The sequence below is a fragment of the Sinohyriopsis cumingii genome, chromosome 9 (assembly GCF_028554795.1).
Source record: "Sinohyriopsis cumingii isolate HCF-2022 chromosome 9, ASM2855479v2, whole genome shotgun sequence".
Taxonomy (NCBI): Eukaryota; Metazoa; Mollusca; class Bivalvia; order Unionida; family Unionidae; genus Sinohyriopsis; species Sinohyriopsis cumingii.
In genome coordinates, this window is record NC_142969.1 from 94,436,231 (window position 1) to 94,460,745 (window position 24,515).

The 24,515-nt window shown below is 35.8% G+C and overlaps 1 protein-coding gene across 2 annotated transcripts in view; it reads left to right on the forward strand.

Annotated features, from left to right (window-relative positions):
* LOC149792275 (potassium voltage-gated channel subfamily KQT member 1-like) overlaps positions 1–24,515 on the forward strand; it is a 282,881-nt gene that overhangs the window by 115,717 nt on the left and 142,649 nt on the right. Inside the window, exon 1 of one of the 2 annotated variants that reach the window (XM_089970826.1) lies at positions 17,250–17,696. The exons of the other annotated variant lie outside the window; for it this stretch is intronic. The gene's annotated coding sequence lies outside the window, so the exon portion shown is untranslated. Of the gene's footprint in view, positions 1–17,249; positions 17,697–24,515 lie in introns of those variants that run through there. 2 annotated transcript variants of the gene reach the window in all.

Sequence of the window (24,515 nt, forward strand, 5' to 3'; positions counted from 1 at the left end):
TTTTTATCTGCCAAAGAATAATGCATTCTGTATGCATTTCACATCCATTGTCTAGCTCGAGTCGATATTCCTGCAGCATACACAATGTTAAAAGTTTAACCATCGTTGCTTATAGCAGCTACAGTTGTCATCTTGATATAATAGCACACTTTCACATTTTTATAATGCAACATGCTGTGTTAAAAAGTTAGTACAAACAGCTGTTAACAGTTTATTTTAATTCCTCATTTGCCATTAAAGCATGGAGACTGCATATTGTGTTTGACACAACTCTGTGTTATAATGTACGAATGAACATATAGCCTAAGTGAGTTCTAAGCATTATGTAGCAATATTAGTTAATATGGCGCTTATTGATGAAACCAAAATATGTAATTAGCGTAGTACGGAATCTCTTGGGTTGTGGATAAATCTACAACCATTATTTAATCAGATTAAACAAACTGAGTTGTTAAAGTTCTGTCTCACTTTTCTAGAGTCCAAAGTCCGTGTGCATCCTCATCCACGTTGTGTGCTCGCCTCAATATTCAACACCGTCTTTATGTTATGGGCTATCCTACCTCAATCCAGGCACTTTGGAAGATATTTCGAACTAGTCACCCTAACAACAAGGAAAGCTTTTTTCCAAAATTCAGAAGTGCTTTTTACTTTGTCCTCGATAGTCACTGAGTATAGTTTACTATTAGTGATGAGACAAATTTCTGACGTTACGCAAAGTTCTGAATAGCCAGGTATTCGCAAATGCAGCTGTATCGAATTGTTTTGCTAACATCACCAAAGACATGGGTTACTATCGAGATAGCTCTGACAATAATTCCAATGGAGCATCTATGGTGGCTGTCGCAGTCGAGGTTTTAGCCACGCAACGGTCAACAGGTATTGCCGAGCCAAGCCACAAATCGCATCTACAATCACAAATACTCGTTCTATTTTATGAGTAATACAGTTATTTTAGCGACTTCATCTCGAAGTTGATGTTCTGTGTGAATTTTGTTTTCGCGTTGGTAGCTTTGAGGGTCCATTATAGTTCTTCTATTAATAATGTGATAGCGTAGTGTAATTGCTCAATCAATTAGCCGATTTTACCAGTTCAGATATCATACTTGAGGAATATTTAAATTTCAGACCTTGCATTATGTTCATGTAAAACCACACTGATTAAGACATTGAACAATTTTTTTAACGATCGGCCTCGTCCTCGCACAAACACCCGTCACACGAACAAGTGCGTCCTTGTAGAATGAAAGTCGAGAACTTTCCTTTTTCAGCTGAGTCATTGCTGATTTAACAAATTCGTTCAATGTAACCGGGATCCATTCAGTGGTGAATTCCACTTCGTCGTCGTAAAAAGTATTCTCTGAGTTCTTTCATGCCCGATAGTGTAGTCAACAAGTTTTCTCCACCTAATGCAATGATTCCTTGCTGGGCTCGCGTTGGTATTGGTACATTAGGATAGTCTAGACTGCGGATCTATATTTGTCTCTTAGCAAGATTCTATCTTAGTTTATACGAGGGTTGATAAGGGCAGTCTTCACACATAAATGTATCAGTTCGTGGAAAAGAATCACTATTAATGTTCACGTCACTGGTCAGTTGAATTAAAACGTTGCGGCTAATTCTGCAACATCATCAATTATCTCTATTATTTATCTATGATTTATATAATTTTATTAATCTTAAACAAACCTGAAGGCAAATACGTTTTTAAGAAGCCGTCAGAACAACGTGACTTAAATATAGTATTTTTTTAGTCTCATATTTTGGGTTTATCGTTGGGGTCTTGCATTGAATGTTTTGGTTTTAGTAATTGAATATTACGAGAGCCCATGTGGTAGTCGAAGCGACACAATAAAGAAATAATATTCGGATCTATCAGCAGCAATTCTGAAATCACCATTGAGGTGAAAACCATCAAGTATTTCATATTTTAAAAGAAAATTTTCAGAGATTTTTTCATCAAGATTAATAGACATATATAAATGGCAGCCACGACTTTGATATCACTAATTTGTATGGCGGTTGAATCAACTAAATTCGGATTCCTTTCATGATAAGAACTCAACTCATTTCATAGCCAGTCTTTTTCTCACGTTCGATACCGACAATGAACAACGCCTCAAAGTCGTTGTTATGAAATCTAAGAGTGACACTGACGGGATAATCATTCCCTGAGGCGTTGTACTGTACAATTTTTCCTCAATTTCCTAGAAAGCCTCAGATGGAAGAGAAAACACAAAAGTGTCTTGCACTTGTAATTATATTATTGTTAATTAGGGAACATAGTAGGTTATGAACATTATTGAAAATCTTTATTGCTTCGATTAGACAGCACTTGCGCGTTAGTGTCAAATGTGGTATCAGGTGTATCTTTAAAATGAGCCATGGTGAAATTATACATGATTGGTTTCGTCTAATACTTTATAAAACGCACCACTCCCCGTTGTCAGATTTGCAATCACCGCATCGGACAGACGTTGATGAGCGGACTCATTGATATTTTTATTTACTAGGTCGGGCAGTTTGCTGTCAATGGTGATGTAACTGGAAGCACCGCTGATGGTGCTGAAGTGAAGAATTGTCATAGCCGATCGCGAAATGATTGAACAGCAAGAAATTTCAACCGATCCACAGCAATGTTTTGATAATATCAACGACTCGCACTGCAACTTGTTTAGTTTTTGATGCAGCGCACGAAGACAAGCCCACGAACACTTTTGAGCTGCCGTAAACAAATCACGAGCAAAATTTCCTCGTCTAATTCCGTAATATGCCATGTAAATTTGTTTCGCTCCTTAACAGTACGCACTGGTATCACACTTGCACGAACGTTTGTCATTATATTCAAATATCAAGTCTAGCTTTAATATTAAGTCGTATCGTTAAGATATCCCTGGGCAAGTCTAACGCGTGGCCGTCCTAGTCTACAAGTGTAAACTGAATATGTCAACCAACCATAATAATCATCCGGTGCCACCTTTAGTGAAAACCCAAACAGTCTATAAGTTTTAGCAGGTACGCTAGTGAAAACACCACTTTTATAACTGCAAATGATGGCATTAAAGCTCTAATTGATTTGAATCTTTGAAGTAATACTGACAATCCCAGGTGCGATATGATATCCCTTGAGTGAAAAATCGTTTGTCCTCTGATATTTCTTCACGTCGGGTAAAGATTACACTGAAACAACAGCAGTGAGTTTTGTCTGATGTTCACGTATACAAATTGTAGAATCTTTACCGGTTACCAGTTTGATTCTCCATATAATCTGTTCATTGAATGATTCCATGTCGTACACTCGTGCGTGAATTTCAATATTTTTTTGGCAAAAATATAAATCGATGATTTGCACCAAGACCGCCAAACGGCCATGATATGAAATTCGGTCAGGTGTAATGAACTTTCAGCTACACCAATGGAATCTCGTATGTACGCCCTTGCCCCGAGGTGACTGTTGGCAGAAAAAGTCATATTAAATTCTGGTTGATGTGGTCGTAATTATCGAGACAAATGGTGGGCTTGTAATTGCAACAAAACGTTACATTGCAGCAAAGACTGTGCACTGTTGACACTGCCACGATTATTACAAGTCGCTCCAGGCCAAGAATTTCCCGATATGTTGTTGCGCGGTGAACAAAACGACATGTTCAGGTTCGTATTGGACAGGTTAATATACATCGTGACCATGCCATTGTGGAACAATTTAACCACACACTTGCATAGGTATTATTCGGACATCAGTGCGTACAAATATCTGAGGAGATCTCGGGCTGGTAGGGCATTTGCTTTTGAGAGGTTTCACGAATTTTAATACGATTTCATACAAGCACTGAGAAATGAAATCACACGTGTAATTAGATTAAAACCTTCTGATGCAACATGGGAGTTAGAAGGTGGCATAGTCGTGTTTTTGACGCTAGTATGGTCCGTCGATGCATTAGCAATTTTCAAACCGAAATAATTTTCCAAAACAGTCAACAATTACAATAATCCATTTTTTTTAGATGTGTTGTCTTTTTTTAAGTCGAGCGCACTCATTGGGCTTTTCGGGTATTTTATCATAATATTTTCCAGATTTACATCGTTGCTGTTCCAAGATAATTATTGAATTGATTAATTTATTAATGTTCTGAGTATGTATTTGAAAAGTCAGGCAATATTTTGTTTTACCTCTTTGATAAAGCTGCATAATTCATTTAAGCTCAAAAGTGACTTAAATCATTTATTTAATATTGCGCACACAGTACTGATATGGTAAATTATTCCCAGAACTCGATATATGTATACATTCTTTCACATATGCCACATTATACAATCACTGCCAAAGTTTACAATCAAAATAAGTGTACGTTTACGTTGCAACAGTTGACTAGACGTTATGCAAAGGTCTCAGTCAATATCATGTACTCGTCTTCCTATTCCACATCGATGGCTTCGACAATGACGTCGATCCAGACTATATTCACGAACATGATCTTGACGGTAATCACCAACGCATGGACGATCGAATGAGTCGTACCTGTTCAGGAAAATACCCTTGCAATTTTGTTGTTTTTGTTTCAGTATTGACCGAATGGAGAGCACATAGCTTTTAACCTTGCAAATACATTATTTGCATATCTGACTCGGACCTTTTGTGTCAACACCACACCGCAGTCACTATCAGGTCGCTCCAATGTATCGTTAGCGATTGTGTGATAAATATCGATCAGACAGGCAACTTCGACCATCCAATTCACCTTTGCATGCTCTACTGCAATAAATAAATAAATAAATATATATATATATATATATATATATATATATATATATATATATATATATATATATATATATATATATATATATATATATATATATATATATAGAGAGAGAGAGAGAGAGAGAGAGAGAGAGATTATTTTGAGCCATATATATAAGTGCATGATCTTTGTATTTGTCACGCGGCAAAAATACAAAAGTTATGTTATAATAGCGGTTTTGTTGGGTACTGATATAGGCCAGAATATTTTATCCGACATGGCCATCCTCATGCATGGAAGTATCTAATATAAATTAGAACACTACTAAGATTTTCTGCACAATGGACCCATTAAATAAATAAATAAATAAACTATAACCATCAATAGATAAGTCTCAGACACATTTTGAAACCATATAAATCCATATATATACCTCATGCATATTTAGAATCAAGAGCTTTCATAGATAGGTGTCAGACACATTTATAATATATATATATATATATATATATATATATATATATATATATATATATATATATATATATATATATATATATCCACCTTTAGATTGGTGTCAGGTTCATTTGGGATCCAGAACCATCCATAGATAAATGTCAGGCACATTTTGAACCATGTCAGGAACACTTGGAAACTTGATCAGTCAATAGATATGTGTTCGGCACATCTGAAATCACAGAATACTGTAAATTCGTTTTGTTTTACGGCGGTTTTGTTTTGGGGTGGGGTGGGGAATGTTTCCCCTGTATATATTTTGTTAGCTTCGAGGAAAATTACATTCTATCCGGTTCCTAAAATTCTTGGATTGGGGTAAGTGATTCTATTATTTGAAAGATTAATCATTCTTTATTGAGTGTTTACATTAAACAAGTGGTGAATTTACAGCCCTTGTTTAAAAAAAGAATAAAACAAATATATATTTTTAAAGCAACTAATGATCATAGGAACACGCAACTTATATATAATTATTATACACCCTTATATAATTCCTACGTACATGAATAGTATCGTGAAAGAAAAATACGTTATTGGATATTTAGGATTTATATTGTATTTATTAGATCAGAACTATCAAGTCATCAGGCAAAACCTAAGGAAATGAATACAGTGCACACTAGAAAAGGTATCTAAAGTTTGCAGGACAAAATATTTTTGAATGCTTTGAATTGTGTGCCATGATGCTTTGAAAGCCTAGCATACACCGTAAATGGATGCTTTGAAAGCCTAGCATACACCGTAAATGACTTTTAAAGATGTAATTGGATGCTTTAAGAGAACTTAAGCTTCGAGGTCATTACTCATTTAAAAAACATTTTGTCTGCACTTCTGTCTGAATCTGTTAAAATGTATCGACTTTAATTTGTCTAAGAAGATTAACAGCTCAGTGAACAACTATTCTAAAGTATTAGTGTTTGTGATACTCAATATAAAATCGAATATCCATTTGATTATACCGTGAAACGGCCAGATTATTTCTTACATGCCTTATACGGGACAGACTGCATTCTTAGATACCTTGGATGGGCCAGACTGTATTCTTAGATACCTTGATTCAGCCTGATTATATTAGTACATACTTTAAATGGGCCAGAATATTTTCTTAGATACCTTAGTTGGGTCAGATTATATTCTTAGATACCTTGATTGGACCAGATTATATTCCTAGATACCTTGACTGGGCCAGATTATATTCTTTCATACCTTAAATGGGTCAGATTATATTCTTAGATACTTTAGTTGGGCCAGATTGCATTCTTAGATACCATGATTGGACCAGATTATATTCTTAGATACCTTGAATAGGCCAGATTATATACTTAAATACATTAAATAGACCAGAATATACTCTTAGATACCTGGAATGGGTCAGATTATATTCTTTGATACCTTAAATGGACCAGATTATATTTTTAAATACCTTGGATGGGCAAGATTGTATTCTTAGATTCCTTGATTGGGCCAGATTATATTCTTAGATACCATGATTGGACCAGATTATATTCTTAGATACCTTATATAGGTCAGATTATATTCTTAGATGCCTTGAATGGGTCAGGTTGCATTCTTAGATGCCTTAGATGGGCCAGATTATATTCTTTGATACCTTGATCTGGTCAGATTATATCCTTAGATACCTTAAATGGGCCAGATTATATTCTTAGATACCTTGACTGGTTCAGATTATATTCTTAGATACCTTAAATGGGTCAGACTATATTACTTTATACCTTAAATGGTTCAGATTATATTCTTAGATACCTTGAATGGGCCAGATTATATTCTTTGATACCTTAAATAATCCAGATTATATTCTTCGATACCTCGAATGGCCCATATTACATTCTTAGGTCCTTGAATGGGTCAAACTATATTTAGTATACCTTAACCACACCTTTGGCATAGTGGCTAGAGCGTCCGCCTCTGATGCGGGAGGTCGCGCGTTCGAATCCCGTTCGAGTCATACCAAACACTTATATTTAGAAAATGGTGCTAACAGCTACCTCTCTTGGCGCTCAGCATTAACAGGTTAGTGTTAGGACTTGCCGGCCTGATGTCTGGATAATGTATCTGGGTGGGACATCACGCTACATGTCTGCGGCATGATGCCCCAGTGATAGACATCACTAAACTCTTACATTGTAAACTTAGTAAGGATATAACTGAACAAATGTTATACAAACAAATCACACACAGACACACACACACACACACATTCCTTGAATAGGGCAGATTATATTCTTAGATACCTTGAATGAGTCAGATTATGTTTAGCATACCTCGAATGGGCCAGAATATATTCTTAGATAGTTTGAGTGGGCCAGATTATATTCCTAGATAGCTTGATTGGGACAGATTATATTAAGCATACCTTGATTCAGCCAGGTTGTATTATTAAATATCTTGAATGGGTAAGATTATATTTAGCATGCATTGAATGGGACAGATTATATTCTTAGATAGTTTGAGTGGGCCAGTTTATATTCCTAGATACCTTGATTGGGTCAGACTACATTTAGCATATTTTAAATGGGCCGATTATATTCGTAGATTGTTCGAATGTGTCAGATTATATTCCTAGATACCTTGATTAGGCCATATTACATTAAGCATACCTTGATTTAGCCAGGTTGTATTATTAAATACATCGAATGGGTAAGACTATATTTAGTATACCTTGAATGGGGCGATTATATTCTTAAATAGTTTGAGTGGGCCAGACTATATTCATAGATACCTTGATTGGACCAGATTATATTAAGCATACCTTGATTTAGACAGGTTGTATTATTAAATACCTTGAATGGGTAAGATTATATTTAGCATACCTTGAATGGGCCGATTATATTCTTAGATTGTTTGAATGGGCCAGATTATATTCTTAGATAGTTTGAATCGGCCAGATTTTATTTTTTAGATACTTTGGATGGCTCAGATTTATATTCAGCATACCTTGAATGACCAAATTATATTCGTCATAGTTTGAATGGGTATTTTGAATATCTTCAATAGATCAGACTATATTCAGGAAAAAAAATCCTTTATCATCGCTAATTTAAATTTGGAAACAATTAAGATGTAATTTATACGACTAATAGAACACATGGTGTCATTTGACACAAAGAAAGCAGATGACTGAATTGGAGGTGACAAACCCCGTTCTGAGGAACTGTTCTGAAAGTTTATCGGATAACAAGCGTGACCTATTAACAAGGGACTTCGGCAGAAACCATGGGGAAAATGAATTGATTCTAGGAGAACTGAGCAGTATTTACATTTTAAATGTTTAAATGGTTTTTTTTTTTAATGTTAATGGACTCTTTGTATCAGTCAGAAGGCATCAGGTGAGTTTTTGAACGAATTGGTTGCGGCGAAGTAAAGCCGAGAACATGTGTCAACTACTTGATTGGAACACGATTGGTGTGAATATACTCAGCTGGGTGATTATGATAAAGGTCAAAGACAAATTTTATTTTGATTGCGGTATGGAACAAGGGTAACCATCTTGCAACAAAGATTTCATAAATATGCAATTGGGCTATGCAGTAGTTTAGACTGTTCGTTGGAGTGTGATTGTGTGTTGAAATGCTCGTGTACAGCTTTGCTTGCTTCTTTATATTTTGTCGATATCTTGTAATTCTGCAAAACATTTACCAGAGTCACTTCAAATATTGCATATGACTGAGGTCATAGAATGAAAAGTTTAATACTTTTGTGCTTTCAGTTTGTTTGTGGGGTTTTTCAGATTTATATGTGTAGTGTATGTGTTGTATGTTCGTGTGTGTGTACATTTATAATGTAATATTTGAATTACCCTACTACAATGTAAATTTACTAGTATATGTTTAATTATTATACGAACATATTATACCTTCCACATATCTGCATTCCCAAGTCATGTCGAGGATTATATCCTTTGCTAAGCTGGCACTTTTTAATGAAATTTGTCTCTCAACCCTTTCAACTTTAATTAATTACCTTGAATTTTTAAATACAAAATTGGCAAATGTACCCCCGTTATCATGTATAATTACTGCTTGTAGGGCATGTCCCTTGCCAGGGTCATGATATCAAGATGTGGGGCAATGCTTGGTTGAAGGTTTGTTTTCATCGGTTTTTTCATCAGCTACATCGTATCTTTTGTTATATCTTTGACATTAATATCATTGCTAACTTTCCCGTCTCCTTTTACCTGTCAGGACCCTGGATGTGAACGATGAAATGAAAAATTGAACTTATTATACATTTACAACTCACCTCTAGTAAAGGGATCGCCCTATATTGTGTCTTCCTTTGTATTCGGTAATCAATACTTTAGTACTGAATATAATTGCTTGAAATTATGAACGCTTTGTAAATTGTACTTTTAGATCTTTTAGGCGACCACAACTGACAGTAGAGAAAACAGTTTAATTCGGTCAGGAAACAACAGTTTATAGGACAGACATTGTTAAGAACCTGTTGGAAGACAAAATTAGTGAAAATATTAGACGTTTATATGCTTGTCTTCCAAAACCTGAGGTGTTACGAAAATAGAGGCATGTAATGCCAGGGACTATAAACAGGTGTGATCAATGTTAAGACTATTGCTGAATCTCACCAATTTAAATCTCTAAATACTGACAATAGCCCTGATTGGAACAATGTTTTTTTTAAGTTTCATAAACAATGATTATTACCTTAGATACAGAAACATTATTGTTAATCAGCCAATATTAGGAGAGAACTGGTTTAGCTCGTAATAACTTGTAGAAGATTACAACCCGAATGCATTCTTTTGAAATGGTAATATATAACATTGGATATCTTTGTGCTTGCAGTTAAAAACTTAGGAAAACCAGATACAATGTGGTGGGGATTGTCACTCAAGTGTTACTAACGCAACAGTTATAAGGTTACAATTTCTTCAATTTAATCAAGGTGGCTCGTAAGATATGCAGCAAAGAAAACATGTTCGTTCGAAGACCTGTTTTATTTTTCTTCCAACGAGAAATGACTGAACTGTGCAGTTTCTTGAGGCAGTCAATCAAATAAATCTATGAAACATATGTGTTCCTATTAATTGAACCTCAATACAATATTTTAGAACTAAAGGGATAATGGAAGCCTTCCATCAAGCGTACTTAACGCATGAAATAGTAAACTCTACTGATAATTAACAATTTCACAAAAATGCTGACAAGACTGACATATGCATCGTGGGTTTCATATTGCGCTTTCTAAACTGTGTGATTGAATTGAAAGTAGGCCTACTTGTCACGTTTTCAGTAACATTGTATGACTGAATCAAAAGTACTTGTCAAGTTTTCAGTTACATTGTATGACTGAATTGAAAGTACTTGTCAAGTTTTCAGTAACATTGTATGACTGAATCAAAAGTATTTGTCAAGTTTTCAGTTACATTGTATGACTGAATTGAAAGTACTTGTCAAGTTTTCAGTACAATTGCATTACTGAATTGAAAGTACCTATCAAGTAATCAGTAATGTTGTATGACGGAATTAAAAGTACTTGTCAAGGTTTCAGTAACATTGTATGACTGAATTGAAAATACTTGACACATTTTTAGTAATGATTGAAAGTACTTGTCAGGTTTTCAGCAATCATGTATGACTAAATTGAAAGTACGTGTCATGTTTTTAGTAATGTTTAATGACTGAATTGAAGGTACTTGTCAAGTAAGCAGTGATGTTGCATGACTGAATTGAACGTACTTGTCAAATAATCAGTAATGCTCTTTGGCTGAATTGAAAGTACTTATCAAGTAATCAGTAATGTTGTATGACTGAACTGAATGTACTTATCAAGTAATCAGTAATGTTTTATGACTGATTTGGATGTACTTGTCGAGTAATGTTGTATGGCTGAATTAAAGTACTTGTCAAGTTTTCAGTAATGTTGTATAATCAGCTTTGCTTTGAACATTGTAATCATCACATCACATACGACATCTTATAACAATTATGTTTACCGTATAGTCCATACATTTGTTTGTCAGTCCAGAACTTTCCATTGTGTCTAAATCCTAATAAATCTTATGTTTCTCTGGAATATCTTCAACGATGAACTCGCCGTGAAGCTCTTTTCATAAGTTAACTGGCGTTATTTAAGGATGCTGAACTGTAAACCAAACAACAATCAGTAAGTCAACCTTATCACTTCCGGAACATCCACAATGCCACATTATTCACTGTGTACTGTTGCCATAATACATATAGACAGAGAGAACCATAACATAATATTCATATTATAACAATAATGAAATGTATTTTAAATTAAAAACAAGAATGCCTAAATCTATCTTAAGCTTCACCACCAAAAACGATTGAGCCAAAATGTTCCAAAAATAGACGGGGACTACATTCGTGGTCACTGATCAGGAAGTAATAATTGTGACCCGAATCCATATACCCATCAGGCAATATTTGCAAAAATCGGGGTAAATTAAAATTATCTGATACAAAAGAATAGTACGTACTACGCAGAATTGTTACTGAGATTTTAAGGTGGATTCATAATCTCTTTTTGAGTTTGGAATTTAAATAGTGTTTACTGTTCAAATCATGTAAATTTATATCACCAGAAATATTATTATACACATTTGTAAAATGATGTTGAGATAATACAGATATGTATCGCGTAGCATAATGGAAATTATTTAATTATGACCTAATACAAGGTTTCTAAATAAAGTGCTAAAGCATTATCAGATACTGAATCAAGCTTCGGCACTCTACAAGGTTATACAACATTATGTGGCTATTGAATTATCGCAGCTGCCAGACGTAAGTCTTGTCAAATTGTCTAAAAGCTGAGTAATTTGCGGTATTCAATTACTGTTTTAGACCGTTGAATCTCTTTGTACTTCACAATCAGTGACCATTCAGTGGAACACAATACACAAACCGGCAATAAACGTGACGCGATTTGGCAATGATTATTCAAGCTGCACAGACCAGTCAATACATTCACATCAACAGCATGCTAAACCCAATCAGACTATGACGCTTACGAAACCCTAATGAAATTGTCAACACATGCAACAACAACAAGGTCAACAACAGCAAAACAAGCAACACTCATAAATAAACATACAAATACGTTGGCATTAACTGCGCTTGTACTATTAGTGAACGACACAGTTCTAAAGGAACTTTGAAGAGCTTCCCCAATACGAATTGTTGTGGCCCTTTATGACGTTATAGTCATACAATACTATACAATACGAATTCTTGTGGCCCTTTATGGCGTTATAGTCATACAATACTATACAATACGAATTGTTGTGGATCTTTATGGCGTTATAGTCATATAATGCTATACAATACGAATTGTTGTGGATCTTTATGGCGTTATAGTCATATAATGCTATACAATACGAATTGTTGTGGATCTTTATGGCGTTATAGTCATACAATAATATACAATACGAATTGGTGTGGCCCTTTATGGCGTTATAGTTTTACACAACTATGCTCTACGAATTGTTTTTTGTGGCCGTTTATGGTACTATAGTCATAAAATACCATACAATACGAATTGTTGTTGTCATTTATGTCTCTACACCATGGACTGAGGTTAAATAGCACCCAGATCACAAACGAAATTTTTTAATGTTGCACTCATTCTCTTCTAAATAAGTCCTTTTTTCTCCCTTCTTTGTCGATACATGCACTGCGTGGTATATTACGTTCCTTTCTTTGTCTATGCATACACTGCGTGGCATATTACGTTCCTTTCTTTGTCTATGCATACACTGCGTGGCATATTCAGTTCCTTTCTTAGTTGATGCATACATTCCGTGGTATATTCAGTGTTGTTCTTTGCTCATACATAAAATGTGTGATATATTCAGTTTCTTTCTTAGTTGATGCATACACTGCGTGGTATATTCGATTCCTTTCTTTGCTGCTCTAAACAAAAACACATTGCAGTGAAAAGCCTGTGTGTATTTTCAAATTCTACCTGCTAGAAAAACTTCTGTGGCGCAGCCATACGCTTCAATAAACCACATAATGGTTAGATAATTTACAAAGAGTTACATATAATCTCATTTTTTAACACGCACAGACTCTCTCTCTCTCACACACACACACACACACACACACACACAGAGGAAACATCATATCGTACGATTGCTAACAACTCAAAGTCTGTCTTCTCTTGTCAAGTCTGCCAGCATTTCGTGAACAATGTCTGCTAATGCAGAACGTTCACTGTCGAACCACAAACAGTTCTTTCGGTAAAGTAGAAGGCACTTAACCAACAGTATTCAGTTTACGGCGATTGACCGGTTTCATCCAGTCTAAACCTGATTTCTGATGACCATCGACTATTTTATCTTCTTTCAAAGCTATTAAGTTCCTACTGGAGACTACATAAGTCACGATTTCTGACCTTCACCCTAGCCCAGTGACCATTAAAGCTTTGACTACCTAACCTCATGCCTTCGTGAAAGACCACTTGTCTTTTAACTTTTAGAACCATCTGGCCTAATCCATTGATCTTCAAACTCTGCTCCACAGGCCTGGGCAACGAACCTTTAAATCAGATTATAACAGTGCCATCCCTCACATCAAAACATATGACGTGAACGCCTATACCCGAATATTATCTAAATAAATAACGGAATTAAGATTTAGAGACATAATAACCTAATAGTAAACACAAAATTCATATGAAGAACATTTTAAAAAACTTCAATTTATAATTTGATACGGGGGACATTGTGATAAGAACGTTTGGCAAAATAAATGTTCAGTGTGAGAGGCAGCTTCATGATATGGAGTCTTCTGGTTTTTGTTGTGGTGGTGTTGGCAGGTTTCACGCCATTTTTAGCACACTTTTAGTGGCAGTATAACTGGTGAAGGAAGAAATAGGGAAAATCCTGGTAAGAACCACTGACCTACCGGCCAGCTTTCTCACATACCAACTTTGACCAAAACATAGACTCAAACCCACACGAACAGTGGTGAGATGGTAGTGCTCAGTGAGCGCTTAAGACCACTCGGTCACCCAGACCTCTCATTTGGAATGTGTTATCGGTATTTACAAGAAAGAAGTCTACCAGAATCAGTATATATATATATATATATATATATATATATATATATATATATATATATATATATATATATATATATATAATAAAGAATTCAAATCATATTGCGAATAACAATCCTTTCAAGTGCACTGGATCCAGCAAGGGATAACGTGTGTCAGGGATTGATTAAGATAAATGCACTTTACCTGAGAACGAACAATGCAAAACTAGTGTCTAACTCGCATGAGCGCTTTCGACTCTTAATGAGTCTTTTTCAAAGGCAAATACAAACTACAGACAAGACAAACAAATAAATCAGAAAAAACGGTTATGTTTGCAAAACTTTACATGGCTGTTTCTACAGTAATAAAATCTTTAAATTTATTATTTTTCAACTCGTTATCCTTAGTGCATGGCTATGTGGAATGTTCCTAATGCAGGTTTGGGATGACAGCTGGTTGGGAGGAGATAATTCCTTCGACCCAGCTGTCATCTAAAGCACTGCATTAGAAACATCCCATATAACCAGACATTGAGGATACGCAGAATTTGCTCCGACGATGAAACATTCCTATAAAGGTCTGAAGAGCTATCTAAACATTTAATTTACTGAGGCTACGACAAAGACCTGATTTCTTGGGCAACCCAAAGGGCTAAACAAACAAACCGCGATGACCTACTAAAATATGGAAAGAAGGAAAAGACTGATAAGAGACCATTTATCCTGATCTAACATCCAGACAACCCCAAAGTAGATAAAATTATCGTGTAACACTGGCCCATCGTGGAATCGTAGGACGCACTAAAGTTATTCCTCCCTAACAAACATGTAGTACCCTACCAGAGACCAAAAAACCTCAAGGACATCCTAGTCAAGGCGAAGCTAACGCCGAGCACTAATCAAGACCATCCTAGTCAATCTGGTTCCTGTGATTATAAAAAATGCAAAACCTGTTAAAATATGATAGAGACAAGGACATTTTCTACCACAGTAACTAGAGAAAAACTAAACATATATGGTCCAAACAAAACGTGCAAAAGAGAGAATGTAATTTATCCAATTACATGTAGGATCTGTAGCCTTCAGTATGTCGGAGAAACTGAAGAGCTACACAGAAGAATCAACCTTCATAGATTTGACTGGATGACAAAGAAGCTGTACAGAAGCTCGATCGCGGAACACGTCTCCTCCCCTGGCCTAAACCTTCAGAGATATAACACTTATTGCAGCTGCTCACATCCCAACTGGAGTTCCCAAACCAGGAAAGAAACGGAATCTTACTGGATACTCCGTCTTAGAACACCGAAACCAAGCTGTTTAAACCAAGAAGATTAGAAACAGACAACCTGGCACAAATAAAATTATATTTGCAGCCGACCCAATTTTTTTTAAAAATAATGCTCTCAATTTGCTTAAGAGCCTATACTTACTTTTAATAATCAAATATCCGGGATATAATTTGGGCTTACAAAAATTTACATAAAAATAACATATCGTTATGGCTCTTCGATTTATAAGTCAATAAAATATTTTCCAGTATCCGCAACATGTTGAAACAATCTAGTTGAAACATAATACATTTACAGGTTTACTTCCTGTAGAAACAGCCATATAAAGTTTTGCAAGCATAACCATTTTTCTGTTTTATTTGTTTTTCTTTATGCTCAGTATCAAGTGATTAAGTTTTTAATTCCATAAATAGCAATATGTACTAACTAAATTTGAATTGATTTGTGATAACATTAATATTCCACAACATTAGGAGTGAAGATATTTAACTAGGAAGAACGTTTATATTGTTAAGTGACCAAGAACCTATTAAAATTATGAGCGGCATGACTGAGGATGAGGGAGGAAGACATACGACATATGCAGCAGATAAATGGTAGAATTAAAGATGGATACGACACAGTCCTTCAAAATAAACTCAGAAGAAGGATTCGGATGAGCTTATTTATTTTTCAAGACAACAACGGTTTCACAAATGAAGGAAAAGGTGAACTCGCAAAAAGAAGTAATGAAACCATTAAAGACACCAGGCATGTACCTCGAACACCATTGTCCTAACCCAGCCGACCTAGCCTTAGTTCCTATAAATTAATGGGAACGGAAGACCTGTAGGTGTATTAAAATCCTCTCTCCTGGCAACGGAAAACGGTATGTACTCTCAGCTACGTGCGTAAAGCCACTATATATATATATATATATATATATATATATATATATATATATATATATATATATATATATATATTTCGAATTGCCAACTGTTTAAAGCAAATCTGCCCCTGGATTCCACGTTACTCACATTGATGCCAATCAATCTACTCTGCGTTTGGTTGCATTAGAAATCTTTATTCGATACATGCTTCATTTGATCAACTAAAAGAAAGAAACCGTTCAATTTTGAGGTTTTATATCAGGTTTGAGTTAATGAAATCAGCAGAGCGCATTCACCAGCTTATCAAGAATGTATTTTTATTTATCGATACGCAAATAAGATTTGGTATTTTACGCTGAGCGCGCACTTCAATGATCTTCCACCCTTGAATAAATTTGCTTAAGGAGCTGACTTCATTCGTATCGACACATGTGATTCTAATTTTGTGCCTTGCTTGACATCAATGGCGAGGACAACGAGAAATATCCTAGCTAAAGAAATGCATAATTGATAAAATATTTGAACAGTTGTAAAATTGACTGAAGACTTTTAAGTCAATTTGATCAAGGGCCCGCCCTCTTTGAGTCACTGTGGACGTCACTAACACCTAGCTGTCTACTCTCTGTGGCAAGTAATTATAGATTTACGTAAAATGTATATTGGCTTGTGAGACTGTAAGAAGGAGTAACGCTATACATTTATCATTTGGGATTCAATCTTACGTATTTCTTAATAGTTACACTTGATGGCACTGGCAAAACTTCGTAATTATCGTAATTATGGACAACTAGAACTGAATTAGAGGTATCGATGAATGCATTCGAAGATAAGATAAACAGTGCAGTGTGAATTCATATCATATCTCTGTGTGGACTGGATGATGTTTAATGATGAACCCTTCCAAATATGATCGTCATGGAGATACTACATTGATAGGAAGACATATGCTGCATTTAATTGTGTGAGAATGCTATTAATAGCTTTGGCAGGCAGGAGTCGGAAATATAATGCAGATCATTGCTAGTAGAAAGTGTGACTTCCATGTCATCATATGGTAGAGAATACCTCGCATCTTAATGGAGGGCATTTATTTTGCTGTACTGTGATTTTACTAAAATTTGATTCAGCTGGAGTATCGACGACGTGTTATTCAGTACGCCTTCAATGTGATTATTATAAACATGTTGACAAGGATATTCAAGAAAGAACAGTTTCTGCGACGAGTTTAATGAGGTAGGCTTCTTCAATACTGTTATTTATATGTAAGTCTTTGCATAGTAATCAAATTTAGCCAGTCTGAGGCTCGACATTACAAACATTCCTCTAAAACATGCTCGATATTTGGTTGTGCTTACCAACGAAATACAGCAGCAGTATAACAAAATAGTAATATATTTCGTTTAATTCACCAGCTATTGACACAAATATCATATGAAGATGATTGCTCATTTAATCACCTATTTTATAGAAGCAATAAGAGCTGATGATCATACGGTAATACATTGTTGTCGGCTTCTGGCAAAATTAGTACACATCGAGGGGAAAATGAATGAAGGTTAATTATCATTAGGGGAACGCAAGTAAAACTTAAAGCCATGACAATTGTTGACCTATTTAAAACTTCCCAAACTGTGTTTTAAAAGAAATCGAAAGTATCAAAAAACATTTATAAAACTACTGTATTATAGGCAACAATTAGCTGCAATAGTGGTTTTCGAATGTATTCCCAACATAAGTGTTAATATCGTCCTCTGACGTCTTAGCTTACATAATATTTGCACTAGTGTAACGATATTTATAATAATGCGTGAAAAGGTCTAGTTAGGTGCTGAAAGTAAAAGTCCGCTTTCAGGGTCAGCCTCAAACTGGTTGGACCGATGTGGCCATTAGAGCCCCGCGCTCACAGGGGCCCCGCACGTTAGTAACTTTTTTACAAAATGTATCTACAGAGAGAAAGTAATTTAAAGCGGTGGAATAAAATATTAAGTTCAATATCATATAAAACTTGTTTAAAAGTTTATTTCCAAATGCCGTGCCCTCGGGTGAGCCATCGCGTAAATCCAGGAGGACCCCGCCAAAATGATCCAAAGCGGGCCCAGCGTTTGCTAAGTCTGTGTCTAGAGGATCAGCCAAGACCACAGTTGGGGTCTCGCAACTCCTTCAGCAAGTGTAGAATGCTGTTGAGAGTCACTTTTGAAACAATTATCGCGCTACTGGTTGTGATTTTTGTGCTTTGATATTTGTAATTTCCGTTTCAGCCTACTTACGCTTTTTCTGTGGAGAGGTCTATATTTGTTTAGTCCTGTGTTTCCATTATCAGTCAACTGATCACAGGTATTGTCGTTTCCTTCATCACATTGTATTTTGTTGAATATAGTCGTCTAGTACTTATTCAGTTACGATAATGTTGTATGATATATTCATCTAGTTAGTAGTCGGGGAATGATACTATCGTAGATTATAGTTATCTAGTAATTAGTCGGCAATGATACTGTAGAATCATATTCTAAAAATTAGCTATGGGTTGTGCACGCATCGACGCACCACAGCCAATAGGGCGAGTATTGTGCTCAAAGTGATTGTAGCATACAAGCTCATGTATTCTTTTATACGTGTAAAACACTCATGTAGTCACTACACCTATATAACAAATCGCTAATTCTCCAACATCCTAGAAGGACTCTAAAATTAATTCTTCTAAGACACTTGTCCAATGGGAAATTGCCCGAAACATGTCAACATATTTACTAATAATTGTATTATTACTAACTATAAACGCATTTGCAATAATCTATTTCTAAATCCTATGCAATCTATAGATTTTGCATTTAATATAGATCCAAGATGACCACTACAGTTTACAGTGATGAATACAAGTTACACACACACACACACACACACAATATATATATATATATATATATATATATATATATATATATATATATATATATATATATATATATATATATATATATACCTAGCACGGTGATCAAAAGAGTAGCTATATACTCTTTCGCGTGATCGATAGACATGCAATTGTTATGTACTCTTTCATGTGATCGATAGAGTTATATATACACGTCAATCGCGTACCTCTAAGAATGCATTAAATTGAAAACAAAATGCACAGTGTTAAATAGAAGATATGAAATTGATGAAATGGTAAGTTGAAGAGTCAGCATCAACCTTTTAAAACAGTCTTGTATCAGAAGGCGAGTCTTCAAAATAGCCTAAGAAAAATGGTCATAGAAATAGCCTAAGAATGAATGGTCATATAAATTGCCCGCTTGTTTAGTGCATCGATCGTATTGGATAATCAGAGCTTTAAATGTCTATTTTCGCAAGAGGTTTGAAAAACCTGTATCATTATCTGATAGTATTTAGGTGCAATATGGCTGATGAAGTCAAAATAATATAATCACGTCAGATTATGCAAATGCGCAATGTCGGAGGCTTCCAAATGAACATAAACATATTTCACATCCCTCTTTTTGAATATATGGAATCAAATCCATACTTTTCGATTTGTAAAATAGAACATTAAAACTGTGCTGTTACCCCATAAAATCTAACTGCTTTGTTTCCAAGAAGGGTTATACATACATACATACATACATACATACATACATACATACATACATACATACATACATACATACATACATACATACATGCATACATACATACATACATACATACATATGTATATACATACATACAGACATGCAGGCAGGCAGGCAGGCAGACATACATACATACATACATACGTATGTACGTACGTACGTACATGCGAACGTACATGCGTATGTGCCTGCATGCGTACATGTATGCATACATATATATGTGTATGTATTTAACTCAGATCGATCAGGTAAAAGTTCGTTTTTTTTAAAAGTCCTCATGAGTTTTTACCAATTTTACACTAGTCATAATGTGCTGATTTATTCGTGACTGCCTTACGTTTAATTAATATATTTTTGTGTTATTTTAAAAAACGTCTCTACTTTGTTTCAGCAAATGCAGTTGTATTTTAATACAGATTTATATGATTTAATATAACATTACTAGCTGTTAAATATTGCTGCAAATATCAGAGACAGAGAGAGAGAGAGCATACTATTCTTATATATTTTTTTACACAAATAATGTCAGTTTAATATTGCTGATACAGTTGACATTTTATGCCCAATTTCTCAATTAGGCTTCTTTTTGTTTCTTGTGTACTTTTTGGCATAGATTCCGGTGTTTTTAATTCAAAACCATCTTGATTACCAATGACCTGGACATTGATTACCAATGACCTGGATATTGATTACCAATGACCTGGATATTGACATCTTAACAAGAAATTAAAGATAATGACCTTAATAGTTCAATAGCATATCTTCCTTCCCGTTAGAAAATCGAATGAGTTATTCAAACTTTGTATATATTCTTTTGCTGGTTTTTATCGATAAAAATATCGAACATGGCGACGCAAGCATTGATTTAGATGATCTAGACCTATTTGGGTGTTTTTTTTAATCGAACATAGATGATCGGTAAATAAATATAATGATATTTCATTATGCATGACCACTTTTACTTAGTAAAAACGTTTTGTTTGATAGCTGCAACTGTAGGAGATTGGTACTCTACGTTATGCATGACCATAGTACATGATAGAGAGAATTAATTTTATTTGAAATTACTAAACATTTATACATAAGACTATTTTGACAATTCTTTATTAGGAATTCAGAAACGGTTTATTTATGAAACTAAACTTTGTTACCATTAAATCTCGTGAATACTGTACAATATTAGACTACACGTAGAAATTGGCTAAATCATCGGTTTGAGAAATATCCTCTCAACACCTACTGATCATACTCAGCAAATTATCACTGAAATCTAGCAAAGCAATGAACGAAAACGTAAATATAAATCACATACCCTAGGCCTTAATCTCTCTCGCGGCATCCGTATGTCTTCGGGAGACGATGGTGTAGCTTCCCGTTGTGTGTCCTATCTGTACCTTCGTGAGTGTTATAATAGTCCGACCCTAGACTGACAGTCTCTGTTGCACTTGCTGCAGGTGAACGCCCATGCTTGCTGAGGCTGTTGTTGTTTCGCCCTCCTCCTAGCTTTCCTTGCAGCGAGGTTCGTGTTGCTCGCTTCCTCGGCTTTCTGAATGTAAGGCGCAAGGCGAAGTAGTTGTCAGCACAGCTCTTGCAGTCGTTTCGCAAGCTGGAACATCAGGAACATGTGTCCTGGACATACCGCTGACTTTCAGCAGATCGACGACGCACAGAAGACTGCCATCATTGACAGAGAACTCTCCTGACTGAGCGTCGACATTGCCTGCCTTCAGGAGACCAGACGGCGACAGCGGCACTATCCGTGAAACCAACTATACCTTCTGTAGACAAGGGAAGCCCTCGGACGAACCTAGGTAGCACGGTGTTGGCTTCGCTTTCAAGAACACGCTAGTCGCCTTCATAGAGCATTCATCATCAGGCACTAAGAAGATCATTGGCATCCTGCTGTCAACATCCTCAGGCCCAGCCAACATCTAAATCATATACGCCCCAACCCACGTGGAGAACAAGTTGTACGAGGCTCTGGATCAAGAAATATCCAGTATCCCCAGCACTGAAGGCCTTTACCTACTTAGAGACATCAGTGCTAGAATTGCAGCTGACCATTAAGCCTGGTCGACCTGTCTCGGCTCTCACGAAAGGGTCAATTTCAACGAGAATTGTCAGCAGATGGCTTTTCCGAGCTCTTACAGGGTGGTCGGTTTGTCTAGTTCCTCCATGACTAGAAGGTCTGGGATGTGTGTGTGTGTGTGTGTGTGTGTGTAAATGTGTATATACGAACGCAGACAAACACACACAGACACACACACACATCCAGTTTCACTATGTTAGACAGAGGTCAAAACATTAATGGAAATTTATTTCCAAGAAACCACGTGCTACTTGGTTTAAAATCCAAGTGACTGTTTCTGAAGTAAATTTAGGTGTTCCTAAATACCATATTGCTCTTCAAGTAGTTTCTTCATGATCTTAAATAACATCAATACTGCGCCGATTCCGAGCATTTTTGCCTTTTGGTTGGTCGCTTTCTGAGTAGTCTAAAACAATGCTTCCCAGGCCATATTTCCTAGTTATTCTAACAACGTCTGATACAAAACCAGATCGTTTTGAAGGGTTTGCCAGATAATAACATATATATATATTGTAACTAAACATACCACACGCCATACACAGTCGGCTGAGAAAGGATTGTATAATCTTAGATAAATATGCTTACATTGACTAAAGTCCAATTTTACTACAGGTTGCCTGTGTTGGCATATATTTATCTAAACCTTGCATTCGTCTCGCTGCATACATCTGACATAACTCGAGTTGTTCCATCTTGGTATAAGTGTTGCCTCACCAACCATATTTTGCATCCACATTGAACCGAAGGTAGAATAATTCTTTGCCAAATATTAAGGCTTGTTAAGGGATTCCTTCCGCCGTCTCTGGTGTCAATACAAGAAAAAGTGTTTAACAAATACTTGCCTATATCGCAAGCGTCTTCTATTACATTATTTGGTTTTAAATGTATGTTAGAGGTATACTAGCATACTTCTTATTTTCGACTTCTGGAATCCGAGATTCGTCAGACAGTAAAGAGTGGAAAACAGCCGTTCATTTGTTAGTGAACAAGACAGTGCAGCATTTATCTGCGTTACATCTAAGTCTCCACCTTCTCGTGTAGCTTCCAATATTATCAAGCAAATGTTGCATCGAATGATGTGCATTAGGCATTGCAGTTTTGCCATATGCTAATAAGACACACTGCAGGTGGAGATCGGTACGTTTTAGACCACACAATGTTTGATCTAATTCAGTGATCAATTCATATATCATTGCGAGAAAGAAACAAGCAGGCCTTGTGCGGCCCAGACGTACATCATGTCTAATATAGAAACGTTCAGACAGTTTGCCCACAAATAAAACAGAATTGGTTACGCTCTCGAACGAGATTTTAATAATGCGCTAGGTCTTCCCTTTAATTCCACGTATGTACAACTTGTAAAAGAAACATTTGTGCCAACATGTGCTGAATGCTTTAGCTTTATCAAGATGTGTAGCACAGACAGGAATATTTCTATCCATATAATATCATATATATTTTTATACAGAAAGTTGCAGCTTTACTGCCACAATTATTACTAAAACCTTGTCGTAATGGATTTGAAAGAGAAATCTGTTTAGAAAATATAACTGGTCTAATGTACACAATTAGTTCTATCAGCCTTAACTACTAAGGCGTACTTACGTTTTTGCAAAAGTATATGGTCTATCAAATATTTCGATTTGCCATCGGCTGAGAAAAAGGTAAATTCAGGTCCATTACATATATGAATTGACTGTTAGCAGATACTAAATGACTATACACAAATCATTTTTAGAACAGCACCTTTAACGTTTGGTGTTAAACACTTGGTTTTTGGAGCTAAACAATGTTCTTAACTGGCCGTTGAAATCTCCCGTGAGCATAGGAATGCACTCTTTACAACATATATCAAACTGGTCTTTCAGTTCTTCTGTTGTTTCGGAGTAACTTGCAATATAAAAATTATTTCATTTCAAAGAGCCGCGAAAACAAAATATTTACATTTAGTATTCCTTTTATCTCTACCCTAAAGCTTTATCGCTGCTAGCCCTCGAGAAAGGATTAACACAAAGTGACTTTCTATATAGACTTATTATTTCCCCGAACCCGGTCGGTATATCTTCGTCTCTTTCTTCATATTTCACTGTTAGCCAACTGTCCGAGTGTGAGAGAGATTTAAACTTTGGATATGTTTTGTTGTTGTTCTTGTTGTTTTGTGGGGTTTTATGCCGTTTATCGGCACAAGATAGGCCATACACGACGCCAGTATAACTGGTGGAGGACGAACTTGTGGAACCCCTGAAAGAATAACCACCTACGGGAAGCTACTGACAAGCTTTCTCACGTACCCACATTGGCCAAGCTGGTGACTCGAACCCACACAGGCAGAGGTGA